The 24,855-nt window shown below is 46.4% G+C and overlaps 1 protein-coding gene across 1 annotated transcript in view; it reads right to left on the reverse strand.

Annotated features, from left to right (window-relative positions):
* The window catches only part of LOC136559720 (protocadherin-15-like), a 767,555-nt gene that overhangs the window by 372,606 nt on the left and 370,094 nt on the right, over positions 1-24,855 (reverse strand). Inside the window, exon 15 of the mRNA XM_066555080.1 lies at positions 5,602-5,649. The gene's annotated coding sequence lies outside the window, so the exon portion shown is untranslated. The remainder of the gene's footprint in view (positions 1-5,601; positions 5,650-24,855) is intronic.

Here is a 24,855-nt window from a genome sequence, read left to right on the forward strand (position 1 = left end):
AGAGACCAAAAAGTCACAGCCTCTTATAAAATCAAATCACTTCAATGATGCATCAGAGATTTCATAGAACCCATTTTTTAAAATCAAGCCAGGTGATTTCACCAGACACAAGGTTTCACTGACAAGCTGAAGTTGTTTACAATAATTTCTTCACACTGGTTTTTGGCATAAGGAAATGCAAAGCCTTCTTCCTTCTCTGTTAATTAATGTGAAGTTGCTGGTTTATGACACACTTTTGCCAGCAACTTCCCTCTTGCATCAAGCCCCTATCAGGATGTTTATCAGAAAGCATTTATTTAATAACATGGGGTTCTAAATGGCTTCCTTTAATGACACTATTTTACCCATGGTATGTGAGAGCTGGAACATATACAGATATTTTCTTGGTAATGTGTAACTGGAGAGCTGGGATGCACAAAAACAATCAAGACATTAAGGGCATGGAAAACAGAAATTACAGAATCACTCATGGTTTGGGCAGGAAGGGACCTCAAAGCCTATTCAGTGCCATGGGCAGGGACACCTCCCACTGTCCCAGGCTGCTCCAAGCCCCAAAGTCCAGCCTGGCCTTGGGCACTGCCAGGGATCCAGGGGCAGCCCCAGCTGCTCTGGGCACCCTGTGCCAGGGCCTGCCCACCCTGCCAGGGAAGGATTCCCCCAGACCATGCTCTTTTCTGGGATTGTCCAGACCCAGGGGCAGCACCATCACTCGGCCTTGTTAAACCTCATGAGATTCCCATGGGCCACTCCCCGAGCCCCTCTGGATGGCCCTGTCCTTGAGCTGAGTCCCTGCACCCTCAGCTCAGTGTCTCCTGCTCTGCTGCTGTGGGTGCTCCTGCTCTCCCATGGATTTCATGTGGAAGGGGCTACAGGACTGCATTTACAGCTCATGGTGGCAACAGGCATGTCCTTAGGCTGAAATGAGGAGATGGACAGCTCTGCAAGCACCACAATTAGGGATTTTTGTTTCTTTTTTGGAGAGGGGTAAAAGCTACACAAAGACTGAGAAGTTGCATTCCCGTTCAAAAGAGAGGTCACCACATTTGCTGCGAAAACCACAACTTCATCTCTCCTCACCCAAGGCTGCTGGTTCTCTGTGTCCAAAGCTAACTTATTTCTCTCCTCAGAGCAGGACAACAGCCAGTTAGGACACACAGAGCTTCAGCACCTCCTTCTCACAGTTGTCCTCTGTTTCCCAACCAGTACAGTCTCCCTGTCAGTGTGGGGGGTCTTTCCAAGGGAACACTGTCTTCGTTGTTGCTTGGACATTAAAATTGTTCTGAGTCGTGTGGCTGGTTTCTTAAAATCATCAATCCCCAAACACTTTTGATGTGTGGTTAGCAAAGCACTTGCCCTCTGTTGCCACTAAGGTCACCTGGGGCTTGGTGGGACACTGTAGGAGCCACTCCCTAAAGGTGACTCTTTGTTCATGCTACTCTGCCCAAAAAACTTCCTCTGGTAAGAAACAAATGAAAAAGTTGGACCAACTGGGAGGACTCTTTTTACCTATCTTTTATCACTTCATACACTCAAACGTGCAATGTCCTTCTCTTTTCACCTTTGTTTATCTTCAACACAGGCCAAAGAACCCCCGTGGGATGGAGCATCCCCAAACTAACTCTTGGACAGTACCAGAGAGAGAAAAACCACTGTTCAAACAACCAGTTCTGCCAAGTCTTTGCTCTTTCCTGGAGTCCTGACATCCCTTTTGTCCCAGAGGCTCTGACTCCCTCTCAGCTGATCTGCTCCATCCCTTCCAGCCCATTGGGAATGCAGGGACTGTCTGTCTGCTGCTCTGACTAATCCAGAACATGTTACACATCCCCTGCATTATTTATGCTGGCTACTTACAAGTTGATTTTTATTTATTTAAAGTTCCCATCTGTAGGTTCTGGCTCCCTTTCAAAATCTCCCACTTTCCATCGTGTTCTAATGGATATCTGTTCTCTGGGAACATCTGTCCTTAATGGGCCCTGTTAGATGTAACAGTGACACCATTTTCCATCTTATTACATGCACACAGTTTTCTGTTTGTTTTTTAAATCTCCACAATGTTACAGCCTGCTTTCATTTTGAAACAGCAACAACAACACAATAAAAAAATTAGTTTCCAGTCCTGATGAGTTTTTGATTCCCAGCAAAAATATCATCACTGGGTTTGCAATGAGACACCTCAGTGTAGGAAAATATTTTGCACTGCTTGATTTATTAAATTATTAAAATCAAGTTGATGAAAATGTGTTGGCTCACATCACTAAGGGTCTCCTGTTAATTCCATTCTTTTAATCTGCTTCTTTCATTCTTTCATCCAACTCTTTTACAAGAGTTAGGATTTTTTAGGAGCTCCATAAACAGTGGTTCCTTGCTCCTCCCATTGTGTGCCTTCACAGGGGAGTCCAACAAATCCAGAAATCCCTCCCTGATAGAAGCAGCCCCTAAGGAAGAGCAGAGATATTCATCCCATGGGACAATTTCCCTAAACTTCCAACTGACCCCAAAGACTTGCAGCTCTTTCACCTCCTTAACAAAAAGGATTGCTATTTTTCAGGCCCTGCTGTGAAACTTCCAGAACTAAAGTTCATGGAACAGGATTGTTCCTAACATGGAACAGAGAAGCTGTGGCTGCCCCTGGATCCCTTGGAAGGGTTCCAAGCCAGGTTGGACAGGGCTTGGAACAACCTGGGATATTGGAAGGTGTCCCTGCCCGTGGCAGGGGGCCTTTCCAAGCCAGACCATTCTGGGATGATTCCTTGATGATGATTCTGGGAGAGGCATCTTTTGTATTTTACAGCCCTTGGCTGGCGAGCGACAATGCCCAGCTCAGCACACATCACCTGTGGGAGGAATTCTTCTTCCCCTTGCATCCTCCTCTCTAGGATTTCAGCTGCCACTGCCTTGCCCAGCAGTTAATTCTGCCTCAATCCTGCTGCAGTTTGCCACAGTCAGCACTCAGCTAGCTCCAGTGCTCTGGAGGAAGCACTGGCAGCACACCCCGTGTCTTTCGCAGCTCATTTATCAGTTGAGTATCACAGGTTTGTGCAGATTCCTTGGAGACTGTGCTGCTGTCATCCTCTCACTCGGGAAACTGCTCAGTTACTCCAACCTTCTGTTTCCTATCTTTTGACCAATTTTTTTCACTGTTTTGTAGAGCATTCCTTTTCTTTCTCATCCTTTTGGCTTTAATCCCAAATCCTCAGAGGGTTGGACACAGCACAGCACACTCGTGATGATCTGCTCCTGTTCCACTGATGAAGACCCATTTTGGGGCTCATTTGCTCCTTTTAATGATCATTTGGTATCAGTCTGGGCATGCTACTCTGCAGGTGGGGCTGTGCTAAGATTTCCCATCCCTGGCAGTGCCCAAGGCCAGGTTTGGACAGGGCTTGGAGCAGCTTGGGACAGTGGAAGGTGTCCCTGCCCATGGCAGGGGCATGGAACTAGAAGAGCTCCCTCTGGAGCTCCCCTTGGGAGGGCTCTGCCCCAGCTCTGTCCCAGTGACTGAGCTGCTGCAGTTCCCCTACCCTAATGGAGGTTTCCTCCCTCAAGGAACAGGATTGCTCACTTAGAGCCTGAGATCCACCCTGGCTTGGTTCCATTTTTTGCTTTGTTTGGGGATTTTTGGAGAGGAGGAGGCAGATGGGCTGGTTCCATGAAAATCAGTTCCAAGGCTTCTACAATAACCCACTTCTTGCTAGTCTGGCACCTTCCTCCTACTCCCCAGGCAAAGGTTGGCTTCACACCTGCACCAATTTACACTTGATGGAATCAGGTTCAGAACTTGATATTTTAGATCTAAAATTTTATAACATACCTAGGCTCTGAACTATTTAGAGGAAATGGCAGCTCTTGGAGGAACAGGTGTCCTGGCAAATTCTGGAGTTGTGAAAGCTTCAGCTACGTGCTACAATCAAACACTTTCCCTGAAAAATAAGTTGAACTTCCATATGCTGAGGCTCTTGTCTTGTTTACAGCAGCCCCCTGCTCTTAGTCCCTAACACAATGGCTTATGATTAATAAATTTTATGTTGCATTTGTTCTACTAATCCATAAAGTCAACAAAATCCTTTTGTGTAATTCTTGTGTCCTTCGTGGCATTACAGGAGTTTCAAAACCTGCATCAAAGACCTTGTGCCAAGGTCACTTAAGGAGAATTAGGGAGGGCTCTTCATGAGACCTGTCCCTCAGGAATGCTTGTGATTCCTCCCCTGCACCTGGAGCTCACCTCATCCTGTCCCAGTCCCCTCTTTTCCAAGCTCCTTATCTGCCTTATCCAGCTCCTTATAATTCCTGTATTAATGTGCGCCATCTCCTCTTTCAATAATAATTTCCTCTGGGAACTGCACTGAATAAATTCTGCCTATAAATCCAGAGAGTTTAAGCCCCCTGCAACTCTGTAGTGTGAGATGTTCACTGGCTCAGCAAAAACAACCATCCTGGTGCTCAGATCAAATCACCTGCTGAGCAGCATTTTCCCTTTCATCCCACTTTTCACTCAGGACCTTCTGGATTACTCTTTGTTCCAAACCTGACCTAAGAAATCTGCTGATCTGCATGGACTTCCCAGGATCTCCTTTTGCCCAGTATTCTCACATCAGAATGAATTCTATTCCCAGATGGAAATGAACATTAAAAGTTTTTGCTAGGGAGCAGAAATAACAATTGAAAAAGCGATGGATTCGCTATCTCCAAAGGAAGTTGCTAACAAAACCAAGAGCTTTGCTGTGCTTTAGTCAAATAAATCACACAGACTCAGCAACAAAAAATCCCAGCTAAAAGGAGAATTGGAATTGAAGGATGAGTTTCCAGCTTCTTCCCTTGACAGCAACATTAAACTGATGTGGATGTAGAAGGAGAATGGAAATCCTGCCCTGACAACTTCTTTGGCAAGAATTAGTTCCTGCCATTTGAGAACAACTGTTTCATACTGCTCATCAAGTTTTGAATCTTTATATGAATTTTTCCTAGGAAAGAAATAACTATTTTTTTCCATTGCAGTTTATGTTGGCACCCGAGTTCAGCACCCAGAAAAAAGAACCTGCCACATTTCCTCCTCCTACTCCTCCCCTCCTGCCACTCTGTGTTCAAAATCCCAGCCAGAATTGAAACACAGCTTGAGGGGAGATAATCCTGGCCATGAGATGTGCATTCCCAACAAAACCAAGCCTCTTTTCCCTGTGGCCCAGCAGAGCTGCTGAGCTGATTTCCATCTTGTGATTCCAATCAACAAATTCTCAGTGCCACAGAGTGTGCAGCAGCCAGCATTCCAGGGGGACACATTTTCCCTCCTTTCCCCACCACATTTTCTGAGTTAGAAATTTCAAAGGCATGACCCTCACCATGAAAGCATGGTTCTCATTGTTTGTCTGTACAGACATCCTAAAACATCCCTGAATTTAACACCAGGAAGGCAAAAGTTAAGGAATACAATGAAAAAAAAATAATGTTATTTTCAAGAAGTGCAGTGGGCAAAGTGGCAAATGAAAACCATCAGGGGTGAACTCAGCCTCAAGGAACACAGATTATTACAAATATTCAAGAGAGGATTTTGGGAACAATTTCCAGCAAAAACATGCCCATATTAAAAGGGAATTATCACAGTACCTTAACTGCACTTCTCAGCCATAGCTGTAGAGATTATATGATGATCACCTGGAAAATGAAAAAGTAGAAGATTAATGATATTGTTCATATCTTAATTACTGTTTAAGAAGAGCAACTAATCTGACACATTTTCCTTTATTTAAATAGTTTTCACCTCCCAAACAAACAGAGAAGAGCAGAACACACAGCTTTCAATATCAGCTGTTTTATTCCTGATAAAAGTAGCTTCAATGAGAAAAATAACAAGAAAACAATGCCTGAGGTTTTCATTAAAGTAGTTTACATATTTTCATGAAGGCTGTCAACCTGGAAACCAGGGAGAAACTCATAACAAGTTTTATTCTTCTAAAATACCCACCCTAAAACACATCAGGCACTTATCTGTAATTTGTTTTGAATCAAATATATTCTCTGCCCTTCCCCAAGATGAAATATTGAACAGGAAAATCTCTGACTGGCTCTTTCCAGTTCCTTTTTGCTGTGTGCCTGTGAGTTATCCCAAGGATGGAGAGCAAAACTGAGGGGTGCAGGGGCATTTTGGGGCTGCTTCTCCAGTGTTTATCCAACTGAGACTGTGCCATGGAGGAATTCAGGAAAATCCAGGAAGCATTTGGGCCTCCAGGCATGGACTGGGTTGGAGGTTTCTCCTTTCTCCCAGCAACAAAGGGAAATACAGGGCAGAGACCCCAGGGCTCCAAACAGGGAGGGAGACACCTAGAAAAGTGGGAGGCACCTTGAAATGTGTTATTTGGGGGGCTTGGAAATCAAATTGCCCAGGTGCTGGGCTCATTTCACCTTTTACTTTTGAGAAAAAAACATATAATACATGTAATTCGTTGCCAATGTCGCATTCATCCCTTGCCCTCCGGCAGTGGGAAGCCATTCCCTGTGTCCTACCCCTCTATCCCATGTCCCAATTCCCTCTCCAGCTCTTTTGTAGCCCCTTTAGGCCCTGCAAGGGGCTCTGATTTCTCCCTGCAGCCTTCTCCTCTCTGGGCTGCTCAGCACAGAATCCACATTCCATTGGAATTAGCCAGCTCACCATGCTCTCCAAGCAGAAACAGAGAATTTTAGGCACACACAGTTTGCTTTGCAATAACCCAACAAAACCTGCTGCCTTGTTCTGAGGTGGAATAAATCCACACTACACTGGGCAGTGAGATTTAGGAGCTAACTCCCAGCTTTGAAGGCTGATGGAAATTTGGGTAAATACATGCATGTTGTGTGGACTTGGAACAAAATATTCCATAAGGGGAAACAACACGGTATTTTCATAGCCTTCAGAATTTAACTGAGTATAAATGGGTAAAGCCTCAGTAACAAGACACCAGATGTGTGTGGGAGTGCATCACTCTTCCCAGGTCTGCTTGACCAAATCATTTATCTCTTCTATATATATAAATACATATATACAAAAAGAAAGAAGTACAACCAGACAAAAATAAGGCACAGACAGCACACAGTTCATTACAGCAGATATTACACAGATATTTGTTTGCATTTCTGAAGACACCCAACAGTTCAAATATAATTTAAAAAAAAGAAATAAATGTTTCCAGCATAGAAATATTTTGCTGAAACTTCCACCTGAAAGAATTCCTATTCCCTGCTTTACACAGAGCTGGAGAGGAGAAGGCTCCAGAAAGACCTCAAAGTTCATTTCAGTGCCTAAAGGGGCTCCAAGGGAGCTGGAGAGGGACTTGGGACAAGGGATGGAGAGACAGGACACAGGGAATGGCTTCCCAGTGCCAGAGGGCAGGGCTGGATGGGACATTGGCAATGAGGAATTGTTCCCGGGCAGGGTGGGCAGGCCCTGGCACAGGGTGCCCAGAGCAGCTGGGGCTGCCCCTGGATCCCTGGCAGTGCCCAAGGCCAGGCTGGAGCAGCCTGGGACAGTGGAAGGTGTCCCTGCCATGGCAGGGGGTGGGATAGGAGGTTTTTAAGGTCCATTCCAAAGCTGAGGATGGGAGGGAAGCTGCTCTGGGCTGTGTGAAACACAGGCACCTTCTGCCAGCAGCGTGGTCACCTCTGGATTCCACCCCCAAAAATCCACACTGCTAAAGCTGCAATTGCTTTGCCCAGAGAATTCCCAGTCCCTCAGGCATGGATGAGAGGTACTAAATGAATTCCACTGCCATGACAACAGTGTTTCATCCTTGCTTTACTCAGAGATTAATGCCCATTGTCAGCAGCTTTTATGATAAATGATTGTCATTGTGAATTTTGGTAATGAAGATGCATCATGCTGTGTGTTGTTCACACACTGCAGAACACTTCTCCTCTAATCAGCAAGGGCTTGGAGTTCTGGAGATTGTTTTGCAGACAAAAAAAAAATATATAGGCTGTTGGGATAGGTATTGGTTTGTATTTTAATGTTGGAAATAGAGCCAGAGTCTTCAATGCTGAGTTTCCCTGGAAAGTAATGACAGAACTTGGGGCTTTGGTGTGAGAGAAGCAGGTGAAAGCAAGAACTGCTGGATCTACTTCATCCACACCATCTGTAATTTTGGGGTTCACTTTGCATGTTACACTCTCCCTGGGAAGAAACAGTCCCCCCTCTGGCTCTCACATCCCTGTTGGTGGGAGCAGAGCATTTGGTGCCCACTGGACACCAAATCTGCTTTAGTTTCCTCATTTAAAGGCACAAAACCACACAAAACTAACCCAAAATTCAATAAACAAGAATAAGCACCAACGGCATTAGAATAATTGTACAATATTGTGCTCACTATCTGCATATTCCAGGCTGAAATTAAAGAATAACCTAAGTTCTACAATTGGCAACTGCCTGAAAAAACAATTCTCATCATTAGATCTGAAGCATTATTTGGGTGCATTCCTAAGATCCTCATTTTTGAGGGCAGCCTTCTCCTTTTTAAGGGCCATGGAGGTGATTAAAGGGATGCAAAGGCTGGGATATGTGGAAGTGTTCACCTGGAGAAGAGAAGGCTTCAAAGAGACCTCCAAGTCCATTCCAGGGCCTAAAGGGGCTCCAGGAGGGCTGGAGAGGGAACTGGGACAAGGGATGGAGGGACAGGACACAGGGAATGGCTTCCCAGTGCCAGAGGGCAGGGCTGGATGGGACATTGGGAATGAGGAATTGTTCCCTGGCAGGGTGGGCAGGCCCTGGCACAGGGTGCCCAGAGCAGCTGGGGCTGCCCCTGCATCCCTGGCAGTGCCCAAGGCCAGGCTGGACACTGGGGCTGGGAGCAGCCTGGGACAGTGGAAGGTGTCCCTGCCATGGCAGGGGTGGCACTGGGTGGGATTTAGGGTCCCCTCCAACCCAAACCACCCTGGCATTCTGTGGGAAAAGCTTAGGTGGGTTCAAGATGCAGTTTGGCAGCTCTGTGCTGGAAGGGTCCAAGGTCAGGCTGGATGGGGCTTGGAGCAGCCTGGGACAGTGGAAGGTGTCACTGCCCATGGAACTGGATGAGCTTTGGTGTCCCTTCCAACCTCAACCATTCCATGATTCTGTGATGAAAACAGGGGGCTCAGGAATTGGATTATGGGAATGGGATGAGAGAGGGGGATAAGGTTTAGGGTTTAAAGTCAGGGCTCCGGGGTTTTGGTGCTTACACCTCTCCAAAGAGGCCCTCAAGGCTCCCTCCCAGTCTGACCCTACCTGAACCCTCCTGCCCTCCACAGGCACCATCAGTTGAGAATTTAGAAAAAGATCACTTTGTTAATTTCTTGGCCTTGCCCTATTTGTTTCTACCTGAAGTTTACCTTTTTCTCCCCAGCAGGATATATCCACTCAGCCTCCTCTCCACCCAGAGAAGTAACTCATGTAAGCACTCAAAAATGTTAAAAAGCAGCATGAAGACCAGTATTACCTCAGCTAAGGAAAGCAAACTGACATTTTTCATGAAGCAAGACTCCTAAATCTCTCCTGCAGCTTGGAAAATTACCCTCTTCATTTTAATTAGGCCAGTGTTACCTGTAATGATGCTTACAGTGTGTACATTTTCCTCTATCACCCCTAGCAAAATCCATCTCTGTGCTTCTCTCAGTTGCTCACCTGGCATTTTGACGCAGAATTTTAGAAATTTTTATCCCTAACTCAAGAACTTAAATAATACTGATCAGGCCTTGAAATATTCACAGAATCTGCTTTCTGCAAAGACAAACCTCTCCCATTTTTTGCTGCTTGCAAGGCACATTCATGAACCAAAATTCGTTGGGGTGGGGGCAGCAGAATTCCTTTGCTTTCAACATTTTTTTCTCCCTGACTGCAGCAAAAACCAGGGTTTGGTTTTGTCTGAAAATGGTGTTAAAAGTTTTCAGTAGAAAAAAAACACAAATGCAACTATGTCCTCTAGAAATAATACAACGAATACTTATCTGCTCCAGGTTTCGGTTATAAATATACACTTGTATATTACAAATTCACTGGTAAATATACACTCAAATTCACCCAAATTTACTGGTTAAAAAAACAAATACAGCTTATGTTCCTACAATCTCCTGGAAAACAACCATCTTCCAAAAAGGCTCCATCAAACAGTACAAATATGTAAAGGGTACTACCCTGGCATTTTTATTAAAAGTTTTCTTGTCAAATTGAAGCCATAACAATCTGATTTAGTGCCAACTTTTTTTTGTTGAAAAACCAACCCAGTCATGTTTTTCTTGGCAATGGGAAGTAAGCTTGAGTCAAAGTAAGATTTGTTTTCGCATTATTTCATGTTTTCTGAGTACATTTCATATATATTTATGTCTGCCTCTGTTTCTACTGCATGGAAATGCTGCTCTCACCCAGCTGGTGGAACTTGCTTGGCTGCACATGGGAGCAGTGATTGAATTCCAAAATGAAAATCCAAATTCTCTTTTCTTTTCTGTGCTCTTTGCCACACAAACTCACAATTGCATCTCAAGTGTATTTAAAGAATTTACTGCTTATGATAAAATTAAACCTCCAAAGCAGTTTTAAAAAGACTTCGGGATTTTTTCCTAAGGGGAGTTTGTTCAAAATTCCACACTGCTTCGGAAAACTTTTGGTTTTTAGGGATTTCAAGCTGCTCAACATGGAACCTCAACGTCCAGTGCAGCATCCTGATAAATCAGAGCAGAAAATGGAATTCAATAAGACACTGAACTTTCCAGATTTTTGAAAACTTGACGCGTGGGAGGTTCATAACCCACCCAACAGATGACAGGGATGCTCTGCTGCAAGATGTCGAGTGCGACAGCCTGGCCAGGAGCTAAGAATTCCAAGAAGTGAGGATTTGAATTGCTTTGTAGAAGCACAGATTGGTTTGGGTGGTAAAGGACCTTAAAGGCCATCTAGTCCCACCCTAACCTGGCCTTGGGCACTGCCAGGGATCCAGGGGCAGCCCCAGCTGCTCTGGGCACCCTGTGCCAGGGCCTGCCCACCCTGCCAGGGAACAATTCCTCATTCCCAATATCCCATCCAGCCCTGCCCTCTGGCACTGGGAAGCCATTCCCTGTGTCCTGTCCCTCCATCCCTTGCCCCAGTCCCTCTCCAGCTCTCCTGGAGACCCTTTAGGGCCTGGAAGGGGCTCTGAGTTGTCCCCAGAACCTTCTCTTCTCCAGATGAACACTCCCATCCCTGGAATGTGGTGTGCAGGTAGCACAGGGGCACTGCCTTGTTCCTCTCCATCATACTGCTTTTGGAAGATGTGTTAAAGCACAAAAGAAATGTGTCCTCCAACAAGGAGCACTGCTGTATTTGCTGGGAACGCCCTGACGAAGACAGGAATGATGCATTTGACTCCATGTTGTCAGAAGGCTAATTTATTACTTTATAATACTCTATTATATTAAAGAACACTATACTAAGCTATACTAAAGAGCACAGAAAAGACACTTACTAAATGCTCAAAAGATAATGAAAACCTGTGACTCTTTCCAGAGTGCCGACACAGCTTGGCCCTGATTGGCCAGAGAGTGAAAACAACTCCCAGCAGAATGCAATGAAACAATCACCTGTGGGTAAGCAATCTCCAAACACATTCCACATGAGCACAGCACAGGAGAAGCAAATGAGATAAGAATTGTTTTCCTTTTACTCTGAGGCTTCTCAGCTTCCCAGGAGAAAAATCCTGGGTGAAGGGATTTTATCAGAGAATGTGAATGCCACAGAGAACCCCAATGGTTTGACATGAGGAGAAACATCAAAAATACATTTTCTCTAGCTAATACAGGCTGTAATGGCTTTAGCTCTCTTAATCCTCACTTCTTTCTAAAAGCAGAAAACACAGTGAGAGCCCTTTGCTCTGAAATCTTGTATTGATCAGGAAGCTGGAGAGAAACCCAGGGAGAAGCAGAACTCGTGGATCTGTCCTCAGCAGCTCCAGCTCCGCCAAGTGCCAAGCTGGCAGTGCCCATGTGTGTCCCTGCCCACGTCCAGCTGCTCCTCACTCTGTTCTGGCCAGGCTCCCACGCCCCCAGCCCTGCTGGGAGCACAGACCACGCACTGCTCCAAATCTGCTTCCATCACAGCCAAATGAGTGGAAGGGATGGGTTCATTTGGGAAGAAACCCTGCAAGCTCCACAGTTGTGGGGTTTGGGGAGGTGGGAATGCAGGGACAGCGGTGGGGAGCTGCACATTGTCCTTCTCAGCACAGACAGGGAGAAACTGGGAACAGCCTTTGCACTCTGGAAAGATGGGGTACGTAACCCACCCCAGTGTGCATTTCAAACCTCAATCCTCAGGGGAATTTAGGTCTGCACCAGATGTAGGGTTCACTCAAATCCACATTTCTGCACTTACAAACTGACTGTAAGAGGCACCAAATGCAAAACCCACACAGGACAGGAAAGGATTTGGGATTTGTCTGTGCAAACATGGAGCTGCAGCTGCTCCTGGGCCATAAACACAAGGCTGTGGTTTCAGCCCCAAGCTGGGCTCAACCAGAGCTTGGATCTTACAGACACAATCCCTCATTTTCACTCTGGGCGCTCCCACAGCTCCGAAGGAGTTTTGAAATAGGACTGCCATGAAATTGCACAACATAATTACACTGTGCTTTTTAAACAAAGGGATGCTCATCCACATTTTTCATACTCATCCCTGTCCTCCTGAAATTTCCCTCCTACTCTGCAGCATAATAAGGCTCAGGAATGCCTGAACGGTATGTTGAGGTGTAAAGGCTCCCACAGTCTTTCATCCCCCGGTGTGTGTAATGTTTTTTGTGTAATATTTATGTAATCCCATTTTAGGTTGTGTTTGGCTTGGTTAATATTTTTCCCACTTACACAGAACTATTCAAGGAAACCTTCAGCAATGAACAGATTTATGTCTCCAGACACAGGCATTCCCACCTGTTTTTCTTCCATCAGCACTCTACACTCTATCCACTGAAAAACAAAACTAAAGACAAAATTACAAACTCATGGCCTTTAATACTCAAAATAGCACCCAGATCTGCAAGAACTTTGGCATCTGAAAGCAAGGGGGTATCTACAAGGCCATTCCTGTTAAGGATAACACACAAGAAGTGATTTTATGGGTATGAATGCCCAGAAATCTTTCCAGAGCTGCACTTTAAATTACCTACAAGCCTGGCACTAGTGCTGTCACCAAGGTTTAGTTCTGGGGGGCCCAGGATTGTTTAAATTGTTCATCAGTGGTGGTGGAGGAGCAGTCTCAGGAACCAGCACAGCAGGGATCTGCTGGAGCAGCTCCGTGGGGAAGGACTTGGGGGACACCGAGCTGTCCCTGAGCCAGCAGAGTGTCCTGGGGACACCGAGCTGTCCCTGAACCAGCAGAGTGTCCTGGGGGACACCGAGCTGTCCCTGAGCCAGCAGAGTGTTTGGGGGACACCGAGCTGTCCCTGGGCCAGCAGAGTGTTTGGGGGACACCGAGCTGTCCCTGAGCCAGCAGAGTGTCCTGGGGACACCGAGCTGTCCCTGAACCAGAAGAGTGTCCTGGGGACACCGAGCTGTCCCTGAGCCAGCAGAGTGTCCTGGGGACACCGAGCTGTCCCTGAGCCAGCAGAGTGTCCTGGGGACACCGAGCTGTCCCCGAGCCAGCAGAGTGTCCTGGCCCAAGGAGGCCAATGGAGCCTGGGGCAGCAGCAGAGCATTGGCAGCAGGGCAGGGAGGGATCCTGGCCCTGGGGCAGCCCTGGAGGCACCTCTGGAGTGCTGTGTCCAGCTCTGGATGCTGAGCACAGCAGGGCCAGGAGCTGCTGGAGCTGAGCAAGGGCCTGGAGGCTGTGGGTGCCCAGGCAAGGCTGAGGGAGCTGGGGCTGCTCAGCCTGGAGAGGAGCCCCAGCTGAGAGGGGCCCTCAGGCCTGGCTGGCCCTGGCTGCAGGGAGGGGCAGAGCAGGGCCCAGGCTCTGCTCCGGGGCCCAGCAATGGCCCCAGAGCCACGGGCAGGGCCTGAGCCCAGCAATTGCCCTGCACAGGAGGCACAACTTCTGCCCTGGGCACTGCCCAGCCCTGAGCACATTGCCCACACAGCCTGGGGGCTCTCCTCCCTGGTTGCACACAATCCTGTGTCAATTCCTCCTGGTTTGGACATTGGGGCCTCAAACCGTACCCACAGCAGGTCTAGTTTGCATCATTTCAACACTTGCAGCATTATTCAACAGCACGATACAAGCATAATAATTTTAGCCTTTAAATTTGAATAACTTCCTGAGGAAAAACCACAATCTATTTCTAGGGCTTCTGGTTGGGAGATAATAGAAAAAGTCAATTTTAATTTTTTACTAAGTTCCAAAATTCCATTAAAACCAAGAGATATCTTGAGGAGTTTGTACATTGTGTCACACAGAATGAAATCCCCGGACCTGAGTGCTGTTTTACACCTTGGCAGTCCTGCTGCTGGGGGTTCTCAGACAGTGCTAAAGCCTGCTTCAACTTATTTGGTCTTAATTAGATTTGATCCCAAGTCTGGAAAAGCTCAGGACTATTTCTGTGTCTCCTGCAGCCACAGGTCCCTGTAGGCCTGCACTTGGAGATCCTGAATTTTGTGTTTCTCTACTTAATTCACAAAGACAAAGCAATACCTGTGGGATTTCCAGTGCTTATGAACCAGCCAATCCAGCAAACCTTTTAAGTATGCAAAGAAGTCTCAGCTATTTCCTGACATTCCTGCAAATGAGATCTGAATTGGAGCTGTAGCATTAATACATAATGCTCACATTAAAGCTTAGCAAGCCTGGAGTTGTTCAGATTCATATTCCAGTGAGACAAACAAGTGTCAGCTGCAGAGGTGGTCTTCAAGGTGTCATTGAGGTTTAATTTTAGATTTTTCCCTGCATACCATAAGTTAGGGTTCAAGGCATTTTCTTCAACATTATTAAAGAATATCCAGCTTAAAAAATTCCCATGTTTCTTATCAAAGGAGTCATTTGAAGCGAAAAATCTTAAGGAAAGCTCTTCTTGCCCTATCTCCATTATTCGAATTATTATATACATATTAATTGGAGCAAACTCTTCAGGAAATGGTTCACATAAGCAGCTTTTAGCTGATGAATTATCCCTGTCATTTAAAAACATTTACATGGCTTGTTTATGTTACTTTGTTAATTTTATTGTAATTTAGTATTAATTAAGAGCCCTGTCTTTACAAGGTGTTTAATCAGTTACAACTCTTAATTACACCACAGCATTGCTTAATAAAACACCACACTATTCGGGATTAAGTTAAATTGGCTAAATTAATCTGTTATCCACTTTTGTGGGTAATTTATTGCACGATAAAAGCAAGTTGTGAAATTATTTTCATGGCAAGTAGCCTAAAAAAGATTTTACAGAGATTCTTTTTCTACTTTAACTACAGAGAAAAACTGTTTCTAATTTCAGTGTTTTCTACAGATCAGCACAAGGCTCAGAACTGTCTCCAAAGCTGCAGTCACAGAAATTTGGTGCTGGAGCAGCCTGGATTGGGAAGCAATGCTGGAGCAGAGGAGCAGCAGCCTCAGCTCCAGGGGAACCTCCCCAGCCAAGGAGCTGCTCCTGCGAGCAGCCAAAATCTTCTGCCCTGGCCTGATGAGGTCACAGGAAAGCTTCTCCTGCATGGAGCTGCCAAACTGCATCTTGAACCCACCTAAGCTTTTCCCACAGAATGCCAGCATAGTTTGGGTTGGACGGGACCTTAAATCCCACCCAGTGCCACCCCTGCCATGGGCAGGGACACCTTCCACTGTCCCAGGCTGCTCCAAGCTCCAAAGTCCAGCCTGGCCTTGGACACTGCCAGGGACCCAGGGCCTGCCCACCCTCCCAGGGAACAATTCCTTCCCAATATCCCACCTAAATCTTCTTTTTTCAGTTTAAAGCCATTCCTCCTTTTCCTGTTTCTTCATCCCTTGTCCCAAGCTCTCTGGGCACTGGAAGGGGCTCCAAGGTCTCTTCATCTCCACACCCTCAGAGGCAGTGAGCCCATGCCATGGGCCAGAACCCCCTGGCTCACTTGAAATCTGCACCTGGATCATTCCATTGCCAATGTGCCAACCCTACTCCCTGTGTTAGGAGAAAGAACTCACAGATTGCCCCTAAACCCTTTTCCCCACTCAGGGGCTCCTGTCCCTCCACAGGTCCCAGGCCTCATTTGCACCTCTCAGGCTGAGCACCCCAAATCCACTCCATGACTCCTTGCCCAATGCCAATCACCCAGTGACCCCTCCTGAAGCTTTTTCAGACCTGTAAGTTATGCACAGCTCTTTCATCTCTGTTTGGCATTGCCAAGCACTCACGGTGACTAAAATAAATCTTAACTATCTCAGATCATTTCTTCCTGTGTCAATATCATTTAGAATCCTAAGTCTGTCCTTGTTGAAATGCCCCCAGACCTTTCTGAAGCTGTTCTGTCTGTGACTTCCTGGTTCTAATGTGTGACTTCTCACAATGCAATGAGGAAAAATAAAAATTAAACATGACAATTACGGCTTAATGTTTGTCACAAGTTCAGGACAGGCTTGAAAATACCTCCCTCTGTGGCAGCAGGCATGGAAGACAGTGGGCTCACACTCAGCCATGGTTACATTTCTGGAGACTTATCCCACATTGTAATTCTGATGTTCACTTCTGAACTTTTAAAACAACAACTGAAATGGGAAAAAAACTACCAATCTTCTAAACCAATGATTTAAGCAATAGATTTTCACTTATCAGTCCTCTGGGACCTCTCCTGCATTCAGGGTAGGTCACAGGTAACAGTTCAGACTGTTCTGGACACTTCTGCAGATGCTTCAGGGTGAACATCTTGAGTCTGGTGACTTGAATAGCAATCAGCTCAATTATTTTCTAACTTTATCTATTCCTCCTTAGACCCTCACATTTTGCCCTGAAATTAGTGAAGAAACTCTGGTTGTATTTCCAATGCTCCTCATGCTGAAGAGGAAGCATTTAATAAAAGATTTATCAACTATTCTATTCAACACCTCATCCTTTGGAAAAGCAGTGCCATGCATTTTACACTTACCTGGGAGCAAAACTAAACTTCAAAAATGCCTGAAGATAAATATTTTACTAAACAGAGTGGGGAAACATTCACACTCCAAAACCCCAAAGGCTGCTTCATCTGACTGATTGTTTTATGATAAAAGGATGAGTGTGTGTTTTGGCAGACAGAGACACAAGTGCCACAGTTTTTTGGAGGAAAGAGGAACTCTTGAGCTCTGAAGGCTCATAGAAGGATTTTGAGGTGCCTGAGCTGATATGACTTCCCAGCAGCATTTCCCAGATTTAAGAGGTGATAGGGTGATACCTTGGTGCTGATCCTCATTCCAGATTTTCCCTCTCCACCAGGTGTTTGCAGAGATAAAATTTTATGCCTGAACAGAAGCACCTCTGTACAATTTGTCCCTTTACTTGCTATGTGCTTGTGCTGTTCCCAGGCCTTTACTGCAGTGATGCCTTAACAAACCAACACACAAATTCTTCAAAGCAAAAGCCTTTCCAGAGCCCTTTTTGTTGCTGATCACTCACCAAACCCAAGGCTGAGACTGACTTTAAGTGGAGGCCTCTAAATTACAACCTTTCACATCTCCCATTACAGAGTTTTGTACTTAAGGCATCACAGTGCTGACTTTTTTTCCCACTACTCTTCCTTCTCTTAAACCTATAGTTTTTGGGGTTTATAGTGTTTTCTGTCAAATGAGGAATTAATCAAGTTTTGCTTCAAAAGCAATAAGCATTCTGGCTTGGAGCAGAAATGGGCTGGCCCTGCTGAGGGACCTCCAGGGCTGTGTCCAGTTTTGGGTCCCCAATCCAGGAAGGACATGGAGGGGCTGGAGCGTGTCCAGGGAAGGGGTTGGAGCCCCAGGAGGGGCTGAGGGAGCTGGGAAGGGGCTGAGCCTGGAGCAAAGGAGGCTCAGGGGGCCCTTGTGGCTCTGCACAACTCCCTGCCAGGAGGGGACAGCCAGGGGGGGCCGGGCTGTGCTGCCAGGGAACAGGGACAGGACAAGGGCAAAGGGCCTCAAGCTGGGCCAGGGGAGGCTCAGCTTGGACAGCAGCAGCAATTCCTGCATGCAAAGGGTGCTCAGGCCTTGGCAGGGGCTGCCCAGGGAGCTTTGCAGTGCCCAGCCCTGCAAGTGTCCCAGCAAGGGCTGGAGGTGGCACTCAGTGCTCTGGGCTGGGGACAAGGTGGGAATCAGGCACAGCTGGCACTCCATGGGCTGGCAGGGATTTTCCAGCCTCAGTAATTCTGTGAGAAAGCAAGAAGGACACAAAGGCTACCAAAGGACACCAAGGCATGCAATTATATGAAATTTGCACCACAATGCACTGGGGTTCTCCTGATGGAAAGCCTAAGCTTCATCTGTGCCTTATTTTGGGGCACAGATCTCCATCCACAGCCTTAAAAACAACCTTTAATTTCCTGGCTGGTGACTTCCCATGGAGAGCATGTCCCACATGCCAGGGGTAAAATGCCTCTGCTGGGGAACAGCAAGGTGGCACTGAGGGTGCCTTGTAGCTGCTGATTGAGAAGAAGGAGCAGAGCTGAGCTCTGGGCTGGGTTCCACTGCCCTTGAAGCAGGGGAGGAGGAGGGGGAATGCCTAATGCTGCACAACAGCACAGCCAGCAGAATGGAACCCCAGAAACCTCCCTGGTGCCACTCAGTGTTGTGGAAATACAACTGCCCACATGACTGAGGCAAGCACACCCAGGTGAGAAAAACAAGCTCTTCAAATAAAGTTCCACCAAGCAGCTTCATGTGCTCAGGGGACACACACATGGATTTGGGAGCACAGCTCTGACCTCACAGACACCTTCTAGGGGGTCAAGCACAGAGCCACCATTAAAAACCCTCAGCATCAAAGCAAACCCTTTAATTGCTCAAAGTTCACTGCCCACAAACCAGTATGATATTTTAACTCAAGATTAAATAGCAAGGCTGCTACAGGCACATCTTTCCTCTCTTGGGGAACTTGATTTCTGCAGCAGGTAATTGTTGAATTTGCCAGCAACCCCACCAAGGGAAGAGATGAGAATCTTGACTCCATGTTTCAGAAGGCTGATTTATTATTTCATGATATTATATTAAAAGAATACTATATACTAAAACTATACTAAAAGAATAGAAGAAAGGATTTCATCAGAAGGCTAGCAAGGAATAATAATAAAATCTTGTGACTGCTCGCAGCCTCCACACAGGTGGCTGTCATTGGTCATCAGGTAAAAACAATTTTACATGCTGGGTAAACAGTTCTCCAAATCACACTCCAAAGCAGCAAAACATGGAGAAGCTGAACCTTCTCAGGAGAAAAGATCTTAACGAAAAGATTTTTCATAAACTATGTCTGTGGCAGGTAATGCTCAGTGCCAAGACTCAGCACTGCTGTCCCCCCATCCACATTCATTGCACAGAACAATGTTAGAACACCTCCACACCCTTGGAAGGAGGGATGAGGCTTGGAGCAACCTGGTTTAGTAGAAGATGTCCCTGCCCATGGAATGAGATGAGCTTTAAGGTCCCCCACAACCCAAACCAGTCTGGCATCCTATGAGTGCATGTTTGCATCATTGTCCTCACTTGATAGTTATGAACAGTTTCAGTGCTTTCCTGGTGGTTATGTAGCATTTAAAAGTTACAAAGAATAGCATGGGCATTAAGAGGTTTTTTTTTTTTCTGGTCCTCTTCTAACATTCCCTTTCTATTCTACAGTTATAGAGGTTTGATTTGGTGAGCCCCCAGGATTCTCCATCCCATGCTGTGCCCAAATCAAACAGCTCAGTGAACTGGGTGCAAGGTGCTTCCAAGACCTTTCCCAGCATGGCCTCCAAAGTCCTCAACAGAGACTCCAGGGAGATAGCAGGGCTTCAAAGGCTGAGAGAGGAAAAGAGAAGCAAGGAAATCCAACAAGGGAGTGAGGAGAAATCCATGACATCTGAAGACAACAGCAGATGCTGGGGAGGAAGGCACCACACAGTAGGTGGTTTCCAAAGAATAACCTGACACTACCCTCACATGTGGCCACCCAGTGCTGGATCACTCATCCCCAGCGTGGCAATCATTTGGGAACATTTTAGAACTTGCCATCATCACCATCAGCTATTTAAATCTGGGATGTACAGAAGCACTCTCATAGAATTGTATCTTTCCTGTCCCTTATTTAGTACAGAATTAGTCATTTTTTTTTGCTGTGACAATTCACTGGTGAAGGCAAATCTTAAAAATGAGCTTGCAAATGTTTTGAGCTTCAAAGATGTGTCTCTGTAAAAGAGATGATGGTTCTACATTTCATCATGTCACGGCTGCATATCACTGGAAAAATAAAAGTCACAGCTCAAGGAAGATAACAGGGTAATGTCTGCAAGGGCTCCTGGCTGTCAGGAGGAGCCCTCACAACTGAAAGGCAAGAGAAAATCTTTCCCTAATCTTTCCTTTCTGAAATTGCATCGTTGTGCTGAAGTAGTCAGAGCTATCACAGGAGCACAGCCACCCACACAGCCCGATGCACACCACAGGAGGCTCTGGCAAGGCAGAGGCTTCATCGCAAGGAGAAACCCCAGAAAACCAGATCCAAACAGCCTGAGGGCATTCTTACACCAGAGAAAAAAGGGGAAGAGTCTGGGAAACGCCTCTGTGAGAGTGGAAATGGCTCTGCCAGCTCCAAAATCATCACTGCTGTTAGAGCCCCTCGCCTGGAGCTTCCTTCCCTGGCCAAAGGGAAGGGATCCAGTGGGAAATCCTGCCCCAGCCTTGTAGCAAGGTATTTGCACAGCTTGGGCCACAGTGTGCTCCAGCCAAACCACTTCTAGTTACTCTCATGAAAGCCCTCTGGAATTCATCAGGGTTACCAAGACATAAATTGTGCTAAATTAAGAAAGAAGAGGCTGAGAAACAAAATACCAAGACCACAAGAATGGGATAAAGGAGGTGAAGCACCTGGACTGTAACCAATCCTAAAAATTGTGTGCAGGAGATGTGGACAAGAGAGAGGCACCAATCAAGAAATGCATGATCACATGTGCAGAAGTGTTAGAATGTATTAATAGAGCATAATGTCAACAATAAACTAGCTGCTGCTAATCTAACTGATCACATTACTTGGTTATCCAAAAGTCCAAAACCTCCCTCACATCCTCATAGATTAGCTTCTGCTAACCTAACTGATCACATTAATTGGTTATCCAAAAGCCCAACACCTCCCTCACATCCTCATGTCCAACAGTGGCAGCTTCCATGGAGCTGCAGCCCCAGGCAAGGGCTCTCTCAGGAAGCCCCAGGGGAAAGGCTAAAAATCAAACCTCTCACAGACATTTTTGTTGATTTTGCTGATTGTCTGATGACAGTGGCTAAAAGGCAGCTCAGATAAGCACTCTCTTTTGCAACTTCTAATTCACTTGTATTTTCCCTCTCCTCCCCATTTCCAGCAGGTCAGCGGATACTTGTGCCCACAAAATACCCACCAGAGCTGCCATCGGGCTAAAAATAAAATAATTCTGCTACTGGCAACAATAAAATAAGAACTAAAAAACCTCATATTCCTCATACACACTAACCCCATTCAGAGAAGGGCTTTATTAATCCATTTGGGTTTAAACACAGCTGCTAAAGAAGGTGACATCTCAGAGATTTCCACCTGGGACAGAGCTGCTGGCAGCATCAGAGGAGCCCCAACATCCAACACACAGTGTTTAGATAAAGAGGGAATTGATCTTGTTCTATCAACTTTGAAAGTGCCTCTGTAGCACCAGGAGAGCCTTTCAGGCAGGTTTTTGCAGGCTGTCCTGGCTTTGCTTTGATTGCTGTTGTAGCATGAGGGGATTATCTGTTATCCCACCCTTTGGGAGCACCTCCTGCTGAGACAAAGTCTTTGCTCTGCTTAATCTCTTAAATTTCACATCACTAACAAAAGTACAGCACATCCAGCATCACTTTTCTTTCTCCAAATGCCCCTCAGGCCTTTGTGGAGGGGGCTAAACAATCCCTAAATGGTATTTAACATCACCAGATCTGGTTCATAGTTCACTGATAAACTGAAATCTGATGGCATTTTTGGGTTCACAGTCATGATTGCTTTGTGTCACACTGCTCATTAATGCCTTTTTCTACTGTATTTTATAGGAAGGAACAGAGCTGGAAGGATTTAAATCTTAGCCTTGAAAATAAAACAGAGAATCAGTCCATGCTTCAGGATCAATTGAGTCTGGTGCTGTCCACAAGGAATACCCTTGGCATCAACAGAACCATTTAATCCCTTGATGTCATGTGGTCCATCCTCTCCTGGCTCAGACAAATCTGCTCCACGTGATCCCAGGAGAGTGAATATCCTGCCAGCAAAAGGCCAGGAGGCTGTGTTTGAACAGGGATCACACAAAGCAGAGCTCTCCAGAACAGAAGGGTTTATGTGGGGCTCTGTGACCCCTCCTCAGGCTGGGGACACCTTCAAAGCTCAGGGGCACAGAGCAGAAGTCAAAGCATTGCTCATCCAGAGCTGCTGGCAACTTTGGGGCATTGATCTTCACAGAGGCAGCAAATCCAGAGGGAGCAGAGAGGTCCTGTGCCCACCAGTGGGATATGGATTTCAGAGCCACATTTCTGCATCAAGGGCTTTAATATAATTTAAAAACAAGGGGAACTAAAGACTCAAAGGTCGCAACATTGCATAATCAATGAGAATGGTACTAAGTCGCTAAAAGTAAAAGCAACCCCAACTCCTTTCCATCAGTTCATTTGCTTATGGATTCACATCTGCATGCCAGGAGGGAAGGATAGTCCCTATTCATGTTCCCTGACTAAACAATGTGTGTCAGAGCACGTACCCAGTTGAGACAGCTACAATACACAGACTATCACCAAACCTTTTCAGAAAACTTCAGCCCAACCAGAGCAATGCCTTACCAGGGCAGAAGGCTTCTAGTGTGTGCTCATACAGAGTAACATCCCACTGCTTCACCAGGCTGCCAGCAACTGCCCTTCTGGCTCTTCAGCCCAGCCTTTTATCCCCTCATGGTTAATGCACTGCACCTGTGTGCCCTCTGCTCCCTGTGTGATTGGTCAGTGCCCCTGGGCTCATTACTGGCTCATTAATTTCAATATCATTCACCTGTCCTGCACAGCTGTAGCCCATTGGGGATGAGGCTCAGCCCCACTCCCAATTACCACAAACTCTGTGCCCACACACGTGCTACAATGCAGAAATACAAAGCAGAGAATTAGAGAGAAAGAGCTGAACCAATGTTGTTTAATGTCTTATCTGTACAATTATCTTCATGTGAACACGTCCAGCAGCCCCAGGAGGGGCTGAGGGAGCTGGGAAGGGGCTGAGCCTGGAGCAAAGGAGGCTCAGGGGGCCCTTGTGGCTCTGCACAACTCCCTGCCAGGAGGGGACAGCCAGGGGGGGCCGGGCTGTGCTGCCAGGGAACAGGGACAGGACAAGGGCAAAGGGCCTCAAGCTGGGCCAGGGGAGGCTCAGCTTGGACAGCAGCAGCAATTTCTGCATGCAAAGGGTGCTCAGGCCTTGGCAGGGACTGCCCAGAGCAGTGGTAGAGCCCCCATCCCTGGAAGTGTTCAAAAGCCATGTGGGCTGTGTCACTTGGGGATATGGTTTAGGGGTGATGCTGGGTTTATGTTTGGGTTTTATGACCTTAGAGGACTTTTCCAACCTTAAAGGTTCTGTGATTGTACATATCAGCTGTCCAAAAAATACAGGGGTCACTTGGTTAAGCAAAATCAAACGCAGCCTCCCAGCAGTCCCATCTATCCATAAAATGCACAAATCCAGCCATCCTAAAAGAACAAACACAGCAATTCTTACACACACAGCAGGCAAAACTCCCACCCACAAAAACTCCTGGGAAGAAGGCAGGAAAAGATCAAGTGCCTGCAAAAAAATCCTGTCCTGCTGCACAAAATCTTCTGCAGATATGTTTACCTCTCAATCTCCTCTTGCTGTCTTTTCCAGGGGTTCAAGATACCAAAGAACAGCCTCTTGCCAAGCCAGATGAACTGAAAACCACTCAGGGCGCTGCTGATGGCTGAACGAGCATCTTGCAATGTCTGCAGAGAGTCTGAAAATCAGACAGACAGCCCAGTGCCACCCAGAGGACAGCACAGAAAGGAGGAACCACTGTTGGAGTGTGCCTGGAGGTCCTGACAGCAGGAAGATGGATGTGGAGCTCCTGCATCCCCACCAAGCTGAAGAACCATTTGTTTTTCTGCTCAGGGTATCCATTCCTGCCCCTCTCAGAGGTCCCTCGTGGCACAGGGTGTGCTGTGCTCACCTCTGAACAGAAAATTCAGCCTCAAACACTGAATCAGGAGGGGATCCACAGAAACACAAAGCACTTGGGTCTGCTCACGCAGAATTCCAGGCTAGTGGGGAAGAGAAAAATCAGGGAAATTATCCGTTCATAATTGTAATATCCATTACAAGACAAGGATTCTAATTACTGTGTTTTTCTGCTTCTTTGCTTGTGCTCTACAGAGCAAATTGTACAAAGGAAATGGGTTTGTTTCCAGGCAGGTGTTTTTTTTTTTGCTCCTTTTCCATTTGCCACGTTTGCCTGGCAAGCAGGGAAGCAACACAAAGCACTTGGCATCAGAGATTTGGTGTGCACCTATCTCCAAGCCAGAAGGACAGATGGATGCAGTCAGACAGATCCCAATGCCTCCACACCACTCCAGGGATACTTCTCTTGAGGATTCAGAATCCCAGAATGAGCCCTAATACCTGGAGGAATCTCAGGAATGTCACCATTTTGCTGGGTATCCAATCTGAGTGTTGAATTCTCAGATCTTCCCTTAAGAGAATGCTAATTTTTTTTTTTCCCTGTTAATCAGGGAAAGAAACAACTTTTCCCATTGGGTCTGGTGGGCACTATGTAATGAGG

Source organism: Molothrus aeneus, chromosome 8 (genome assembly GCF_037042795.1).
Source record: "Molothrus aeneus isolate 106 chromosome 8, BPBGC_Maene_1.0, whole genome shotgun sequence".
NCBI lineage: Eukaryota > Metazoa > Chordata > Aves > Passeriformes > Icteridae > Molothrus > Molothrus aeneus.